Source organism: Halichoerus grypus, chromosome 13, assembly GCF_964656455.1.
Source record: "Halichoerus grypus chromosome 13, mHalGry1.hap1.1, whole genome shotgun sequence".
Taxonomy (NCBI): Eukaryota; Metazoa; Chordata; class Mammalia; order Carnivora; family Phocidae; genus Halichoerus; species Halichoerus grypus.
The window spans coordinates 14217314-14234442 of NC_135724.1; the positions used below are offsets into that span (position 1 = coordinate 14217314).

Genomic DNA, 17129 nt, shown 5'->3' on the forward strand with positions numbered 1-17129 from the left:
CACGGTGGATAATGACAAGTCCAAAGCTTCACTTAAAATCCTTAGTTTTGTGTATTCTTTTTACCTTCTGCTTTCTAAATTAGAAATCAATGGGACAGAATGGTTCGGTGATGTTCTTTGCAGGTCTCTTTGGCTCTGTCTGCTGCCCAGCCTCTCTCGGTTCCAGCCATCTTGTAGCCCTTCCCATTCATTTCCAAAAAAATTTTGTCTGCATCTCTGTTACTTGCAACCAAGAACTTTAATTGATATGCATGCTTTGAATGTGTTTGTAAATGATCTCATCAATGTTTAGTGCAATTTCTTTTTTTTTTTAAGATTTTATTTATTTATTTGAGAGACAGACAGAGTGAGCATGAGCAGGGGGAGGAGCAGAGGGAGAGGGAGAAACAGACTCCCTGCTGAGCAGGGAACCCGATGACGTGGGCTCCATCCCAAGACCCTGAGATCATGACCTGAGCCAAAGGCAGATGCTTAACTGACTGAGCCACCCAGGCGCCCCTGTTTAGTGCAATTTCTAATTAAGACTTTTAAAAAAAATTGTGATAAAACTTAACAAAGCCCTTACAATGTGCTGGCACTATTTAAGTGCTTTACAAATACTAAACTATTTAATCCTCATAATAACCCTATGAAGTAGATATTATACTCTTTTACAGATGGGAAAACTGAAACACAGGGTGATTTATAAATAATTTGCCCAAGATCGCACAACTAGTGTGAGACTGGCTGGCTGGCTTGCTTGTTTTGCTTTTACATTTTAAATAGACGGTTTCTGCCAAAACATTATATCCTGGAATCGGCGTAAAAGTATTTGTATACTTTTGCTTCTGAAAGCACAGTGTATCTAAGCAGGTGACTCTTCAGTTGTATGTGTGTAATCAAGTGTAAACAGTATAATTAGGAAAACATACTTTTGAAGTTGCCTACCCATGTGCAATTGGCATGGGGCACGCTTGCACCAGATTCTTAACATTTGAGGCGTATGCCAGGTGTCTTCCAAATGGTATATAAAGCAAAAGGAGCAAGTTTCCTCACTTTATTTTTTATTTTTTTCATTTTAAAGATTACTTATTTATTTGACAGAGAGAGACACAGTGAGAGAGGGAACACAAGCAGGGGGAGTGGGAGAGGGAGAAGCAGGCTTCCCGCGGAGCAGGGAGCCCGATGCGGGGCTCGATCCCAGGACCCTGGGGTCATGACCTGAGTTGAAGGCAGATGCCTAATGACTGAGCCACCCAGGCGCCCCTATTTGCTGTCTATTTTCAAGCACTTGAAATTTTAGAAAGACCTGGACGTCCAGAGTTCGCTTAGTGTAGTGGGTCGAATTGTGCCACCCCCCCACCCCGAAAGAGATGTCCACATCCTAACCCCTGGGACCTGTGAATGTGATCTTATGTAGCAAAAGGGCCATTGCAGATATAATTAAGGATTTTGAGATGAAATCATCCTGGATTATCCAGGGGGGACCATAAATCCAAAAGCAAGGTGTCCTTGTGTGAGAAGAGATGACAAGAGGAAAAGGCCACATGAAGATAGTGTTGTGGCCACAAGCCAGGGAAGCCACCAGAAGCTGGGAGAGGCGAGGAAGGATCTTTGCTCCAGCCTTCAGACAGAGGGTGGCCCTGCCAACACCTTGATTTACAACTTCTGGCCTCCGGAACTATGAGAATAAATTTTCATTGTCTTAAGCCACCCAGTTGGTGATAATTCGTTATGGCAGCCCTAGGAAACTAATACATTTGGGGAGGTTAGCTTCACAGAATCAGACTGAATCAGCACTTGCATGGCTAACTCATAAAATTTACTGGGTCACGAGTTTGAGTACCGTGGTTCACCCTAAAATGTGAATATAAAGATATCAGCACATAAACCTAGAGGTAGAATTAATTACTCTTTTAATGTCAAGATTGCTGATGATTTTTTCTGGAACATTTCAGCCGTGCTTTTCTGGAAATAGTAAAGAGATCCTTAGACTTTCCTTTTCCCTCCAATATTTTGGTATTTATGCATCTGGATTCAGTTGAAACCAGAAAGTTGAAAGCTCGTCATAAATCTGGTTGTCTTTTAAACCTTTGCCCTCGGGCTCACTTGAGAAGAGCCTTACCCTCCTTAACACTGTGGCATCCATGACCTACTCCAGAGTGGGGGAGGGAATTTTCCCACAGGAGCCCTGCACACAAATCCTCTCAGTCTTGATCCAGATTTGGCGTAAATTAGACATGCCACCACAGGACCCGTGACAGGGCCTGGCACCATCACAAGAACATTCCCCGAACCTTCGAGTGAAGCCTTCAAGTGATGTTTCCTTTGTTAGGCCACGAGTTTAGTGTAATGTTAACTGACATTCTGGCTTATAAGATCTTATCTCATGTCAGTCTGATGGTTGGAGCTGCTGTTCTCACTGCTTCCGGGGCCTCAGAGCCTGACCAAACTCACTGGGGTCTAAGACGGGAGAACACTGAGGTGAGGGCCTGTTGGCCATCCCCTGGGTGTCCGCATCTGAGAGTTTGTGTGGCCGGAGGCTTACTGATTTCTTTATTTTACCTGGTGGACCTGCTCCTCCAAAGGTGGCTGACCTCAGGGGCAGAGCTGGTGAGGCCTGGAGTTGGGCCTAATGCAGTGAAGCGTTGTCGTGAACTAAAGATGCATGGGATCCCAGAGAAGCGGTTCCTCCGGCATCTGCTCTTTCTCCTGGCTCCTAGTGACCCACCTCCCAGCTCTTACTGTTGCTTTTCTGAGTGGCAGCTTGAGGTTTCGGCCTTGCTCCTGAATATATCCTGGGCTGTAGCAGTCATCATTACTAAATACCATATTCCCCTATTCATCAAATTCAGCTTTTTGAGACTGAGCCAGTTCAACTGGCTGTCAACAGAGTAAAAGTGTTCTCCTTCAAAAAAGAAAAGTTTTCTTCCTTTCATGCATCCATCCTATCCAACCATTCTTCATTCACCCCGGCACCACCCCTTGATCTCCCTACAAAAAGCTTGCCCTTCTCCCTGCTTCTTCTCTCTCTCTCTCTCTGTCAAATAAATAAATAAATAATCTTTAAAAAAAAAAAAAAAGGTGGGGGCACCTGGGTGGCTCAGCCGGTTAAGCATCTGCCTTTGGCTCAGGTCATGATCCCAGGGTCCTGGGATCGAGTCCCACATCAGGCTCCCTAATCAGCGAGGAGCTTGCTTCTCCCTCTCCCTTTGCCCCTCCCCCGGCTTGTGCACTCTCTCTCTCTTTGTCAAATAAATAAAATTTAAAAGATCTTTTAAAAAAAAGCTTTCCTTGAGCACTTATGTGTCAGCTCTGAGGTTGGATGAAGGAACCTGAAACGGTTAAAACCCAACACTGACTTCACAATCCCGTTCTCCTCGGGCTTTACAGGTGGGCAGAAAAGCTAGCAGGAGTAAGATAAAAAAAATAAAAAAAGAGAGAGAGAGAGAGAGGGAAAGATCAAAGGCGTTCTCTGGATCAGTTTACCCAAGAGGGCAGAAAAAATAAGAAGTGATGTAAAGCCATCAGAACCAGAACAGGTCTCTTTCCTCCAACACTTCTTATTGCCCCCTTGTGTCCCAATCAAAATTGTGTTACTGCTTGGAGAACTCTGTGGGAGGAAGACAAAGACGCAGAAGGCTCATGGTGGTGACTCTCACCAAAGTGACCAGCAGCCTGCATATCGCCCCATCGCTGGCTTGCCCGAGTCTGTGCTGTGCTTGAATTTTCCCTGGTCTTGGCTTGTGGCCACCATGTTCTAGCCTTACAATGTCTGTGCTGCATTTCACACTGGGAGATGATGATGCTCGTCACTGATCCAAAGGACAAGCACGTGGAATTGCTTTTGGGGAATCAGGATGATGTTGCTATCTATGAAGACTTTTTTTCCTTTTTCCCTCTGATGGTAACTTCCTTATTTGGGAGGCACACCCAAATCCTTGGCTTCGGTTAGATCCATATTCTAAGGAGCTAAGAAAACGGAATTGGGCAGTTGCTATACAAGAAACAGTAACGTGTCTTATTTGGAAAACTCCAGCGACTTTGATCTACATGAAAATGTGGATCATTTTCAAAATCGCACTTCATTCAGAATTGTTATCCTTTATTGGACAATGCTTTTCAGTTTGAATAATTAAAATCACAGTATGGACAAGGAGGAGTAGAAACTTGCTTCCAAAAATTTAAGCAGGAAATTCCTGAAAGTTTATCAAGAAGACTAATTTTGCGGGCTACTGCCAGCTACATAATGGCATGTCCTTCAACGATGATATTTTTAAAGCCTTTTAATTTCTTCTGTTTCTTTTTAGAGTAGATGGTCTAAATGGCCTAAGCCTGTCAAGATGGTTTGATTCATTGTTTCAGAATTGCTGACACCTTGGAGGGATAAAGGGCTCAGGAGAGTTAAGTCAGTGAATCCCTCTGCTGTTTCGGCTGTAACAATTGGCAAAGAGAGACTCACCCAGGGGGGCCAGGTATATAAAGACCCTAATGGCCTTACAACTGTCGGGCATTCTTATCCTCCTCATCACTGTTATTAGGGGCAAGAGGAAAGAGTTGGAAGCGAATTTGCCAGGATCTCTCTGTAGATCATAGAATCCAGGGCTAGCAACAGCCTGGTGGCAGGAGAGCACAGTGGAAATGAGGATATTGAAATTTAATATGTGATGTTGGGAAAAAAGGGGTATTTTAAATAAAAATAAGTATTTATCATCTTAGTGTCTTTTTTAAAAGCTTGTGTCTCAGGGGAAAAGTCCTTCTCCAACCAGCCTGATTTGCACATTTGCAGTCATTCTGGTTTCACATTTGGTCTCTGATGACAAAAGGGTCACCTCACTTCTCTGGCAACTTCTGATGTGTCTGTCACGTCCCCAAAGCAGATTCATTCTGGAATGTCTTTTGACAGGAGTGACAGTGCAGGCGGGCCCAGAACTACGAAGCCTGTGGGGATTCTCCGTGTGAGGAGAGCATATTGTGTACATTGGGAAGTAATAAGACATCAAACTTTATGTGTTTGTAACATTTTTTATTCCTACCAAAAGAGTGTGAGAGTCCCAGTTCTTCCATACCTATGCCAACACTTGACATGGTCAGTCTTTTTAAAGTTTAACCACTCTAGGGGCGCCTGGATGGCTCAGTTAGCTAAGCATCCATCTCTTGGTTTCGGCTCAGGTTTTGATCTCGTGAGTCATGAGATCAAGTCTCACGTTGGGCCCCATGCTCAGTGAGGAGTCTGCTTGAAGATTCTCTAACTCTGTCCCTCCCCCCACTCACAGTCTTTCTCTCAAATAAGTAAATCTTCAAAAAAATAAATTTTAACCATTCTAATAGGTGTGTAGTGGTATCTCATTGTGGTTTTAATTTCTCTAATGAATAATGTGTCAATATGTTAATGTTCATATATCTTCTTTGGTGAAGTGTCTCTTCAAATATTTTGCCCATTTAAAAATACAGCTGTTTAAAAATATAGATATATAGCTGTTTTAAAGTCTTTATCTGCTAATTCTATCATCTCTGTCATTTCTAGGTCTTTCAATTAGCTGTTTTTCTCCTGGTTATGGATCATATCTTGCTGCTTCTTCACATGTCTAGAAATTCTTTATTGTATGCTACAAATCACGGACGCTACACAGTTGAATGTTTAGATTCTGTAGCCTCTTTAATACAGTGTTGAATTTTGTTCTGGCTGGTAGTGAGTTTGCAGATCATCTTAATATGTTCAAGGGCTGGTTCAGAGCCGTGTTAGTGTAGGTCTAGAATAGCTTCTCTGGGGTCTCTATTTTTTTTTTTTTAAGATTTTATTTATTTATTTGAGAGACAGAATGAGAGAGAGAGAGCACATGGGAGGGGGGGAGGGTCAGAGGGAGAAGCAGACTCCCTGCTGGCCAGGGAGCCCGATGCGGGACTCCATCCTGGGACTCCAGGATCATGACCTGAGCCGAAGGCAGTCGCTTAACCAACTGAGCCACCCAGGCGCCCTAGGGTCTCTATTGAGTGCCTGGGGCCAGTGACGTTTCTCCACTCTGACTGGTCAGTCCTTGAACATGTCCCAGACCTATGTAGGCTCCAGTATTTATTCAACCCCGCATCTGCAGCGTCTTTGATCAGCCTCACGGAGTATTGTCCTAAGATGAGTAGCCTGGTATTTAGCTGAAGCCTCAAGGGGGCCCCCTGCAGATATCTGGAACTCCCCCTGCACAGCTCCCTTCTCTATGTACCTTGCCCTGCACTTTCCAACTCTCATACTAGTCCAAACTTCCAATTTCTGTCTCCTCAGCTTTGCAAGACTGCTGTGCTCTGTTTGGCTTCCTCCTCATGCCACAGTCTAGAAAGTGCCTGCAGAAAGGGTATCATGGGGCTCATCTCTTAGGGAACATGGTCTTGTGCTGCCGTTTGCCTGACTTGCAAAAACTGTAATTCCATATATTTTGTTCACTGTTAACAGTTGTTTGCTGTAGGAGGGCTAGTCCAGTACCTGTTAATCTGCCATGGCCAGAAGCAGAATCCCAAATGTGCTATAGCGAGGAATTTCATTTAGAAAGGCAGGTCAGGGAAGGCTTCCCTAAGGAACAGATGATGACTGGGTGTCAAGCAGCGGAGCAGTGGGTCACCTGGCCTCCTGAAGGGGTCCTCATTTGCCTCCTAACTGGTTCCTCTGAGATGAAGTAGGAAAAGGTTATTTGGATAAATTTAAAGACACTTTGCCTTGGTTTTGGTTTTCAGCAAAATCATCAAGCTAAAATGTGACTAGAGCTAGTTAGTTCCTGGCAAGTTCCCCTAGCTCTTTACATTCAGGACATGATTTTTTTTTTTTTTTTTAAGCTATGTGTTTTGTTAGTCTAGAAAGTAAAAACTTTAATGTGGTTAATGAAATGTCTTGAAAATGACCTCCATCTCTGGCAAAAAGTGGAACTAAACACTCCAAACACTAAAGGCATCAGTTACGTAGACTCTCACTTTCTGTTAAGAGGTGAGTTGACTCGGGGGTGTCTGGGTGGTACAGTCGGTTGAGCATCCAGCTCTTGGTTTCAGCTCCGGTCATGATCTCAGGGTTGTGGGATCGAGCCCTGCATCAGGCTCTGCACTAAGCAGAGAGTCTGCTTAGGATTTTCTCTCTCTCCCTCTGCCCCTCCCGCATGTGCTCTCTCTCTCTCTCAAAATAAATCTTTAAAAAATATATATTGGGGTGCCTGGGTGGCTCAGTCATTAAGCGTCTGCCTTCAGCTCAGGTCATGATCCCAGGGTCCTGGGATCGAGCCCCGCATCGGGCTCCCTGCTCAGCGGGAAGCCTGCTTCTCCCTCTCCCACTCCCCCTGCTTGTGTTCCCTCTCTCGCTGTGTCTCTCTCTGTCAAATAAATAAATAATCTTTAAAAAAAAATATATATATATATATTTAAAAAAGGAATGAGTTGACTGGGTTCAGATATCCACTATGTCTTCTACAACTGCTACTCTGGGCCAGGTCCTTGACACCTCAGGGCTCTGTGTGTGTGTGTGTGTGTGTGTGTGTGTGTTTTCTTCTGTAAAAAAAAAAAAAAGGGAGTTAGACTAGCTTTTTTCTGGCTTCAAGGCAGTGAGGACAAGGCTTTTGTGATATGTTCCTGTTTTCAGAATCAGTCAGCAGATGTGGATTTGAACCTTGCTACTGGTCCATCTGGAGCCCCAAGTTTCTCATCTTAAAAACTGCAATACTGTTAAGGTTATTCTGAGGACAAGGGATAAGAGGCAATATGCTTAGCCTGGGGCCTGGCACAAGGTAGAAGTCTGTGGTAGGCCCCCCCCAAATAAGGGTTCTAGAGTAATGGGTAAGCAGTGTATGGCTTGTGTGTACCGAGCTGGTAGTTCTGCAAGTTCAGGCTCCTAGCCATGTGTAGCCTAGTGAATATGAGGCTTCAAGAAGAAAGGAATAATTCCAAGCACTTAGAAAGTGAAGGAGGCAATGATTTGTACATGTGTGTGGATCAAATGGAGTTGTGGAACACGCACACAAGTGATTCCCTGAGGGCTGACAAGTGTAGCCAACAGCTGTTTCTATTCTGATCTTCAACTTGCTCTGTCCCTCTGCCAGCCTCCTAGCTCCACCAGAAGCTGGAAGTCCTCCTGGGGGCCCTTGTTAAGCTTCCTGTCCCAAGGGAAGCAGGAGTCCACTCTGCTTTCTCTGTATGTTCTCAGAGATTCCATTTTCTTGACTTCACGTCCTAATGCCCGTTCCTTCCCAGATGGTTCAGAGTTGGTCCCTTGAGGTTTTAGCTATTGTCAAAGGCTCTGACTACTCTTCTCTCCTGGGGGAAAGGAATCAATAGGGGAAAACAGGTAAACTCTTGTAACGGACTCTGTGTTTGCTGACCCAGTATCGATTATCTTTCCCCAACAAGCCCTGGCACTGCATTGGCCAGAGGCACCCCCAGAGCCTGTTTTGTTCAGGGTGGCCCAATGAAACATTGACTTCAGTCTTTGTGGTTAGGTGAAATAGTCTGGCCAATGAGATGTAAGAGCAAGTTGCCTGGTGAGGCTTTTGGGAATATGCTCTTTATAAAGGGGCAGACTCAATAAGCCATGCCTTTCACACTTTCCTTTCACCTTTCCTGGAATGCCGAAGCACTGCCTGGAGGGGAGGACACTTCTTAGAAACGTGGTGCTGAAGGTCCTGCTTGGTCTGAAAGTGAAGGAGCGGACAGCTAGAAATAGGGCAGTTACTGGTAGCACCATGGAGATGCCAGACCAGCCGGGATGACCCACCCCTGGACTCCTTCTTATATGAAAACAATGACCCCGGGGGCGCCTGGGTGGCTCAGTCGTTAAGCGTCTGCCTTCGGCTCAGGTCATGATCCCAGGGTCCTGGGATCGAGCCCCGCATCGGGCTCCCTGTTCAGCGGGAAGCCTGCTTCTCCCTCTCCCACTCCCCCTGCTTGTGTTCCCTCTCTCTCACTGTGTCTCTCTCTGTCAAATAAATAAATAAAAAATCTTAAAAAAAAAAAAAAAAGAAAAGAAAACAATGACCCCGGCTTTATTTAAGCCACTGTTTAGTTGGGTTTTCCATTTTTTTTTTTTTCAGTATGCAAGCCTAAGTGATTCTCCTTTAAGTTGAGATAAATATTTGGTTCTACACATGGGAGAAATGATAAACTCTTTGGCATAGGAAGTATGTAAGCAAAGGCTCGCTGGTCATTACTCAGGGATGCCTAAGAGGGTCCTTCAGGAAGTGGGGAGTTGACTTTGGCAAAAAACCAGAATGTTAATTTATAAAAAAAATCATTTGAGGGGCACCTGGCTGGCTTAGTCAATAGAGCATGCAACTCTTGATCTGGTGATTATGAGTTTGAGCCCCACACTGGGTGTAGAGATTACTTAAAAAAATAAATAAAAATTAAAAAAAAATCATTTGAGGTAAAGATGGCTTCTGGCACCTCAAAGTGAGATTCTAATTACTGAGAAATAATATTTCTTTATTATTTTAGCACTTAAGGAAGCTACAATTGATGTGTGTGACATATTACAAGAAACTTAAAAAAAATCTGCCAATTTAGGAAACACTGAATTTTCATACAGTGTATTAAGTACATTTTAATTAAAAAATGGATTTTTTTCATGTCTACTCTTGTGGGACTTCTAATTAGGCATGATAGGTTCAACACATGTTTAGCTTTTTTTTTTTAAGCTTTTTTTTTTTTTTTTTTAAGATTTTATTTATTTGACAGAGAGAGAGAGAGAACAAGCAGGGGGAGTGGCCAGCAGAGGGAGAGGGAGAAGCAGGCTCCCTGCTGAGCAAGGAGCCCGATGTGGGGCTCAATCCCAGGACCCTGAGATCATGACATGAGCTGAAGGCAGATGCTTAACCAACTGAGCCACCCAGGCGCCCCAACACATGTTTATCTTGATTCCTTTTTGAACCTCACTAAAGTTAAATAAAAAATGTATAAACCCACCAGGACAAAGAGAGGATAAGAGGTGAGAGGGGCACCTGGGTGGCTCAGGCGGTGAAACGTCTGCCTTTGGCTCAGGTCATGATCTCAGGGTCCTGGGATCGAGCCCCACATGGGGCTCCTTGCTCAGCTGGGAGCCTGCTTCTCCTTCTCCCTCTGCAGCTCCCCCTACTTGTGCTTCCTCTCTCTCACACACTCTTTCTCTCAAGTAAATAAATAAAATTAAAATTAAAAAAAAAGAGGTGAGAAAAGCAAGCAAGAGACATTGAGAAATTTTTACAGAGGATGGAGGATGGATGGAGAAGGGAAATTAGTAGAGGAGAAAACCATAAAAATCCATGCATACAACCTATAGCTAACACACTTAATAGCAAAATATTGTAGGCTTCCTACCTGTGATTGGGAAGGAGACAAGAATGCCTGATGCTGACTTCTCTGCTTCTATTCAACATTGTACTGGAGAAACAATGAAACTTAAATAATACCATTTACAATAATAACTCAAAACATCAGATGTCTAGGAACAAACCTGTTAGTTTTTTTGTTTTTTGTTTTGTAAAAGCTATATATATCATTAGAAGAAACTAAGAAAATTGAAATAAATGGAAGGATTTACCATGTTTGTGGATTGGAGGACAGAATAAAGAGACAATGTTGTAAAATTGTAATTCTTCCCAAATTAATTTATAGGTTCAGTGCAATTCCAATCAAAATCCCAGCAGGTCATTTTAGGGAAATTGGCAAGTTGATTCTAAACTTTATATGGAAATGCAAACGGTCAGCAATAGTGAAGAAATTGGCAAATTTATTCTAAAGCCACAATTACTATGATGTCAGTACAAGATGAACCAATAGAGCAATAGAATAGAATATTCAGGAATAAACTCACATAAATAAAGCCCTTTATTTATGGGAGAGCGTGATGCTGTAAGAGCAGTGAGAAAGGCAGTTTTTCAATATAAATGGTGTCGTGTCAATCGGATATCCATATGGGAATAAAATGTCTCCTGCCTTCTACCTCACACCATATTTAAATAAGTCAGTTCCAGGGCGCCTGGGTGGCTCAGTCGTTAAGCGTCTGCCTTCAGCTCAGGTCAGGATCCCAGGGTCGTGGGATCGAGCCCCGCGTCGGGCTCCCTGCTCCGCGGGAAGCCTGCTTCTCCCTCTCCCTCTGCCCCTGCTTCTGTTCCTTCTCTCACTGTGTCTCTCTCTGTCAAATAAAATCTTTAACAACAACAAAAAAGTCAGTTCCAAGTAAATTATAGAGAAAGGAAAATCACAATGCTTCTAGAAGATAATATAGGCACAAAAGTCACTAATTATATGGGGAAATGTTGATGTTTTGGGTTTACATTAAAATTAAGAACTATTCATAAAAAGACCCCATTATGTTAGACAAAAGGGAAACTGAGGCGTAAGAAAAGATCCTTCTAACGCATGTGATTGACAAAGGGCTTATACCAGGAACATGGAGTTTCTTCATATCCACAAGGAAAAGGGCACAAACTACTTAACAAGAGACTCACTGATATTAAATAAGTTTTTCAAATACGTAACAACATACAGTAGTCCCCTCTCATCTGCAGGCTCGTTTCCCCAGTTACTGGGACAACCGCAGCCGGAAGCATACAATCCTCCTCTGACGCAGCGTCAGAACGTGGGTGGTAGTTTGACGCTACGTCATACGTCACACGCTACATCATACGTCACATGCTACGTCATCTTCCTCCATTCATCTCATCTGGTCTCCATTTTATCTTTTTTGTTTGTTTTTAGGAGAGAGGGAGGGGGTGGAGGGAAAGGGAGAGAGAACCCCAAGCCGGCTGCATGCCCAGTCCAGCACGGAGCCTGAGGCAGGGCTCGATCTCCCGACCTGAGATCCTGACCTGAGCCGAAACCAAGAGCCGGGCGCTTAACTCACTGCGTCACCCAGGCGCCCCGCCGTTTTTATCATTTCACATCATCACAAGAAGAAGAAGGGTGAGTACATACAGCTGACCCGCCGAACCCACCCACTCAAAAATCCGTGTGTGACTTTGACCTCCCAGAATCTAACTACTAATAGCCTGCCGTTGACGGGAAGCCTGACCGAGAACACAGTCGACTAACACATATTTTGTATGTTATATGTATTATATACTATACTCGTATAATAAAGTAAGCTAGAGAAAAGAAAATGTTAAGAAATCATAAGAGAAAATACATGTATAGTACTGTACTGTATTTATAAAAAATAAAATCCACGTGTAAGTTTGACCCCGTAAGTTCAAACCTGTGTTTTTCAAGGGTCAACTATGCAGAAAGATATTTTGAGAGACGGACCACATTCACACAACTGTGATTACAGTATATTGTTCTAATTGTTTTATTTTATTACTAGTTATTGTTATTAATCCCTTACTGTGCCTAATTTATAAATTAGACTTGATCCTAGGTATGTATGTATAGGAAAAAAATGTGGTAGATATAGGGTTTAGTACTATCTGTGGTTTCGGGTATCCTGGGGGTCTTGGGAACTATCCCTTATGGATAAGGGGGGACTAGCGTAACAGCAGAGGCTCTCGACTAAGGTCATCTGAGTTCAGATGCTCGCTGTGCCTTTTATTAGCCTGTTGCCTTGCTGTAAGTTTCATAACTTCATGTGCCTCAGTGTCCTGCTAATAATAGTACATATATCTTCAGGTTGTTGTGAGGCTTAAGAGCTAATAGAAGCAAAACTCTAAGAACAGTTACAGGCCCTTTTTGTTAACTACAGAATGCTTATCACAATTATCAGGGATTAAACCTTAGTCTTCATCCAAAACTAATCTCTTGCCCATTACACTATATGGCCTTCAGGAAATGTTTGCTGTTCAACTTCCAATTCACTAAAACCTTTAATATGCTGTTCACGGGCGCCTGGGTGGCTCAGTCGTTAAGCGTCTGCCTTCGGCTCAGGTCAGGATCCCAGGGTCCTGGGATCAAGCCCCGCGTCGGGCTCCCTGCCTGCTTCTCCCTCCCCCACTCCCCCTGCTTGTGTTCCCTCTCGCTGTCTCTCTCTCTCTGTCAAATAAATAAATAAAATCTTTAAAAATAATAATAATAATATGCTGTTCAACCATAACTCTTATCAACCTTTGAATAGTTATATTATTGGATCAGCACCTTATTATAAATGTACTCACTCGTTAAAAAGTATTGGAGTAATACAAAGATGATGAGGATAAGAATAACTTTTATTTAATACTTACTGCATGCCAGACACTAGTCTAAGCACTTAACACACTATTTCCCCTTTACTCCTGCATAAGGACTTCAAAGTAGATACTATCATTTTTTTAAGATTTTTTTTTTTTTTTAAGTAATCTCTACACCCAACATCAGGCTCAAACTCACAACCCTGAGATCAAGAGTCGCATGCTCTACTGACCAAGCCAGTCAGTCACCCCCCAACGTACATACTATGATTATCCTCATTTTAAATGAGAGGAAACTGAGGCACACAAGGTTTAAAAAACTTGCCCAAGGTTGTAAAGCTGCTTAGGGGCACCAAGTAGATCAGTAGTTAACTCTGTTGATCTCAGAACCTTCCCGCAAGAGTAGTCAGATAGCACTTAACTCATTAAAAAAAAATTAAATATTTACATAATGAAGTGTAACACTATTCTTTAGGATTCTCAGGGATGCAGAGGATACTCAAAGATATAATTGAAACTATTGATGTTAATAAGCAATTCATATTATATGTATATAAATAAACTACAGTTATGCATTACATATGAGTAGAAAAACACAAGCAAGCAATACACTAAAACAGTAATAGTTATTCCCATTTAGTGGGATTAGAGTTGATTTTATTTTCTTTTGTAATCTATTTTGTATTTTTCAATTTTTCTACAATAATTTTACTGCCTTGTTACTCTTATAAGAAAAAATATTAGAGAAAATTGTATATTGTCACAATTTCCAAATGCTGATTGAAAACAAAAAACTGCAGGCTGTCTTCAGTCCTGCTGAGTCTTCGTGACACACTCAGTGGCTCAGCTGTCTTTCAAAGCCAAATTTTGGGGTGAAAATTCTGTTTCCAGATGTCAAGGTTATTTCCACATTTAACCTCATGTTGGGACAGACTTCATAGATCTGATCTTCCATCTTCTGGGATGTGAAATAGCAAAGCCACTTCTTTTTGTTGCCCTTTGAGAATGGAAAAGGCCAATGTGGGAAGGGTCATACAAGGCTAGGGGAAGGCACTTTCTTTGGGCAGCAAGTGAGAATGTCAGAGAGACAGGCACTTGAAAATCAATGTCATTGTTCAATCTGTGGGCAAAAGACTTCCTGCATGAATTTGAGGTTGATGACTGATGGCAGGAGACAGGTGGGGAGTTCAGGTGGGCAGTCAGTTCCAGTCAAGAGGGTAAGCTTTGGAGAAATGTCCTGAGATGGGAGAGTGATGGGGGAGAGCTGGTTTTCTGAAGGAAGGGGAGGAGGCTGGGTGGACACCAGAATAGCAAGGTTATCCAAGGTGTTCCCTGGAAGGACCTGGAAGTGTTTGGTAGGCTCCTGGTCCTACCTTTAGGAAACCCAGCCTAAGGCAGAGTCTGGCAGGGAAGAGGTGAAGACACTGTTTTGGCTGCAGCATTTCAAACAAATTGAGCTGCCACTAGTATGGAATGGACCATACTAGAATGAAGACAGTTGCAATAGGGTCGTGATGTGAACTGTGGGTATGGACAGAGCAGGGAATCCTGAGTCCCTGAGATGTTCCCTTTCCTTGCCACTGTGATGCTGGCAGCAAGATGACAGTGGTGCGAGCAAACAAACTGAGGTCAATCCATCCATCCACCAGCTCGGTTCTCCCCATCCTTAGCACCTGCTGCTACCACAGTGCAAGGCAAGATTCACACTGTCTTCCTCTTCTTCCTGCCTCCTCCCTCTCTAGGTTCTGATGGTTCTGAGGCTTTGCTTAGTCTTCTCAGGGTCTGTCTGATTATTTGTTTTAACCATATTATGCATTTTCTTGGAACAAACCTTACTTGGAAAAAAGGACCAGGAGAAGCGTAGGGCAGATTGAGAAACATGAAGGAAAAACTGTCTGAATTTGGCCAAAGCCAGGACTTGGTGAGACATGTGAGTTAAAATGACCTGGAGGCTTTTCTGTCAGATGAGTAGCCGGGGCCTTAGGTCGCTCCGTATTATCATCAGTGGCTTTGCCTCTTTCTGTTCTCACCTTAGTTAGGAACCCATATAGGGTTCATCCATAGTCTCACAGGCTGGTCTCTGCGCACAAATGCTGCTGGTTGACAAGGGTTTTGGCCTTTAGTAGAGAGAAGTTCTCTACAGAACTTTTCATACAGATGGATGAATTCCTTACACACATACACACACAGTGAAATCCCTCAATATTACAGGTGGCAGTGTTTTAGGAAATAAATGACAAAACTAAGCTTTATACGGCTTGATTTGCAATCAGGCCTTACAGAATCAGGCCTTCATTTCTAAAATGGGTGATATACCAAACAAAGTTTGACAGGTGCTAGGCCTTGGCGTCCTGCCACGGTGTGCTATTTAAACTGATTGAGCAAACTTGTTCACAGGGCATGCTAGAAGCTCTGCTTTGGCCCAACTACTGAGACTACAGGGAATTTACTGCACTATACTGTCTACTTGTGTATATGTTTGAAAGTTTCCAGGTTAGAAAGTTCAAATTTTCCCTTTGTGTCTGGTGGTATTGGAGTGTTGGAAGGCTACAAGCCCTTTGGAGATGGGGCTTAGAGGAAGTTGAGTTGGAGATACCTTTAGTTTGGGTTTAGTGGGATATATTTGTGTTCTTTTGTAGTTTCTTTTGTGTATAGTGGGGTTATCTCTATCCCTCTGGAGCAGGAGTGGTTTGAAAAATACTCCTACTGCCTAGTGTGCTGACTTAACTTCCATCAAGTCACAAAAGTGTTGCTCAGAAATCAAATCATGATATTAAGGTATCTGTCTCATGGCACAAGCACCAGAAGTACATGAGAGGAAAAGGGAAAGTTTGAAAAGCAGTGCAGTCTGGAAAATCCTTCTTATCACCAGATGTGTAAAATAATACATTCTTCCTATAAAATTCAATTCTTTGATACCTTTTCAAAATTGGAAGTTTTCTCCTAATCAGGAATACAAGAGAATGCAAGTATATATGTACTGCATATTTTAAATACTTTTAAAAATAAGGATTGTCCAAAATCAAAGTTAGAAGATTTTTTTTTTGTAAAAATAGCCCCAATGTATTTATTTAATATATTCATCACAAGGGCTCAACCAGAGACTTAATTTAAAAAACAGAAACAAAGCAAAAATGACACCACAGCTTAAGATACAGAGTCCTAGACAGAAATGATAGAAAGGACAAACCATCTAAAGAGAAAATAAAAAGACAACACAAGCAGAGAGGCTGGACAGTCAGGGTTCTTGGCTAGAGACCTGTTTTGAGCAGCTTTCTTGCAGAGACTTCTTAAAGGCTATGGGGTTTTTCCAGAGCTCGGCAGCATGCGTGTGCAAAGGGCTGTCAGTGTTGGGTTCTCCTAGCAGGCTCCGGATGGACAGCGGGCTGGTCCTTCAGGATGTCCAGGCAGATGTTCCCCTGGGTGTCCACACTGGGGTGGTAGTGGGGCGTGAGGAACTTCCCCATGGGCGTGCTGTAAGGGTAGCCATTGGGGAGCTCCAGGGAGAGCCCATTATAGCTCAGGTCTCATGCACTACTCCAGCTGCTCCATGGGTCGTCCCCACCCATTTGAAAAGGTTGTCTGATTCAGGGAAGGCAGAAATTCCATCATGAGGGTCATCAGCTCCTGCCCTAGCCTCTTGCCCACGGGGCCCCGGGCAGTGACACCGCTGAGCTTGGCTTCTTTGAGGGTGGTGGCCACACTGGCAGCAGCCGGGTCATGGATCTGGGAAGCCATCCGGGTGGTGTGGGCAGGGAGACAGCAACTCGGAGAGCATGGCTGCAACGCAAATTTAGAAGATTCTTGTGTTGGTGGAGCTCAGACTGCTAACTGGGTTACAAACAGCAAGGAAGCCTGTTTGTGAAGACACCGATTTTATGCATTTTATGCATAGAAACTAGAAATAATTTGAAAACGGAGATCAGTCATAGAAGGAAGAATGACTGCTTTTCTATTTTCTCTTTGGAAATTATTGTAGAAAATAATTGTATCCTGAGATTAAGAATTCCTCATATCAGTGAGGTCATATGATACATGTCTTTCTCTGTT

At 43.1% G+C, this 17129-nt stretch overlaps 1 pseudogene; it reads right to left on the reverse strand.

Annotated features, from left to right (window-relative positions):
* Positions 1-16317: 16317 nt before the first annotated feature.
* On the reverse strand, positions 16318-16817 carry LOC118530406 (ubiquitin-conjugating enzyme E2 C pseudogene; annotated as a pseudogene).
* Positions 16818-17129: the final 312 nt, after the last annotated feature.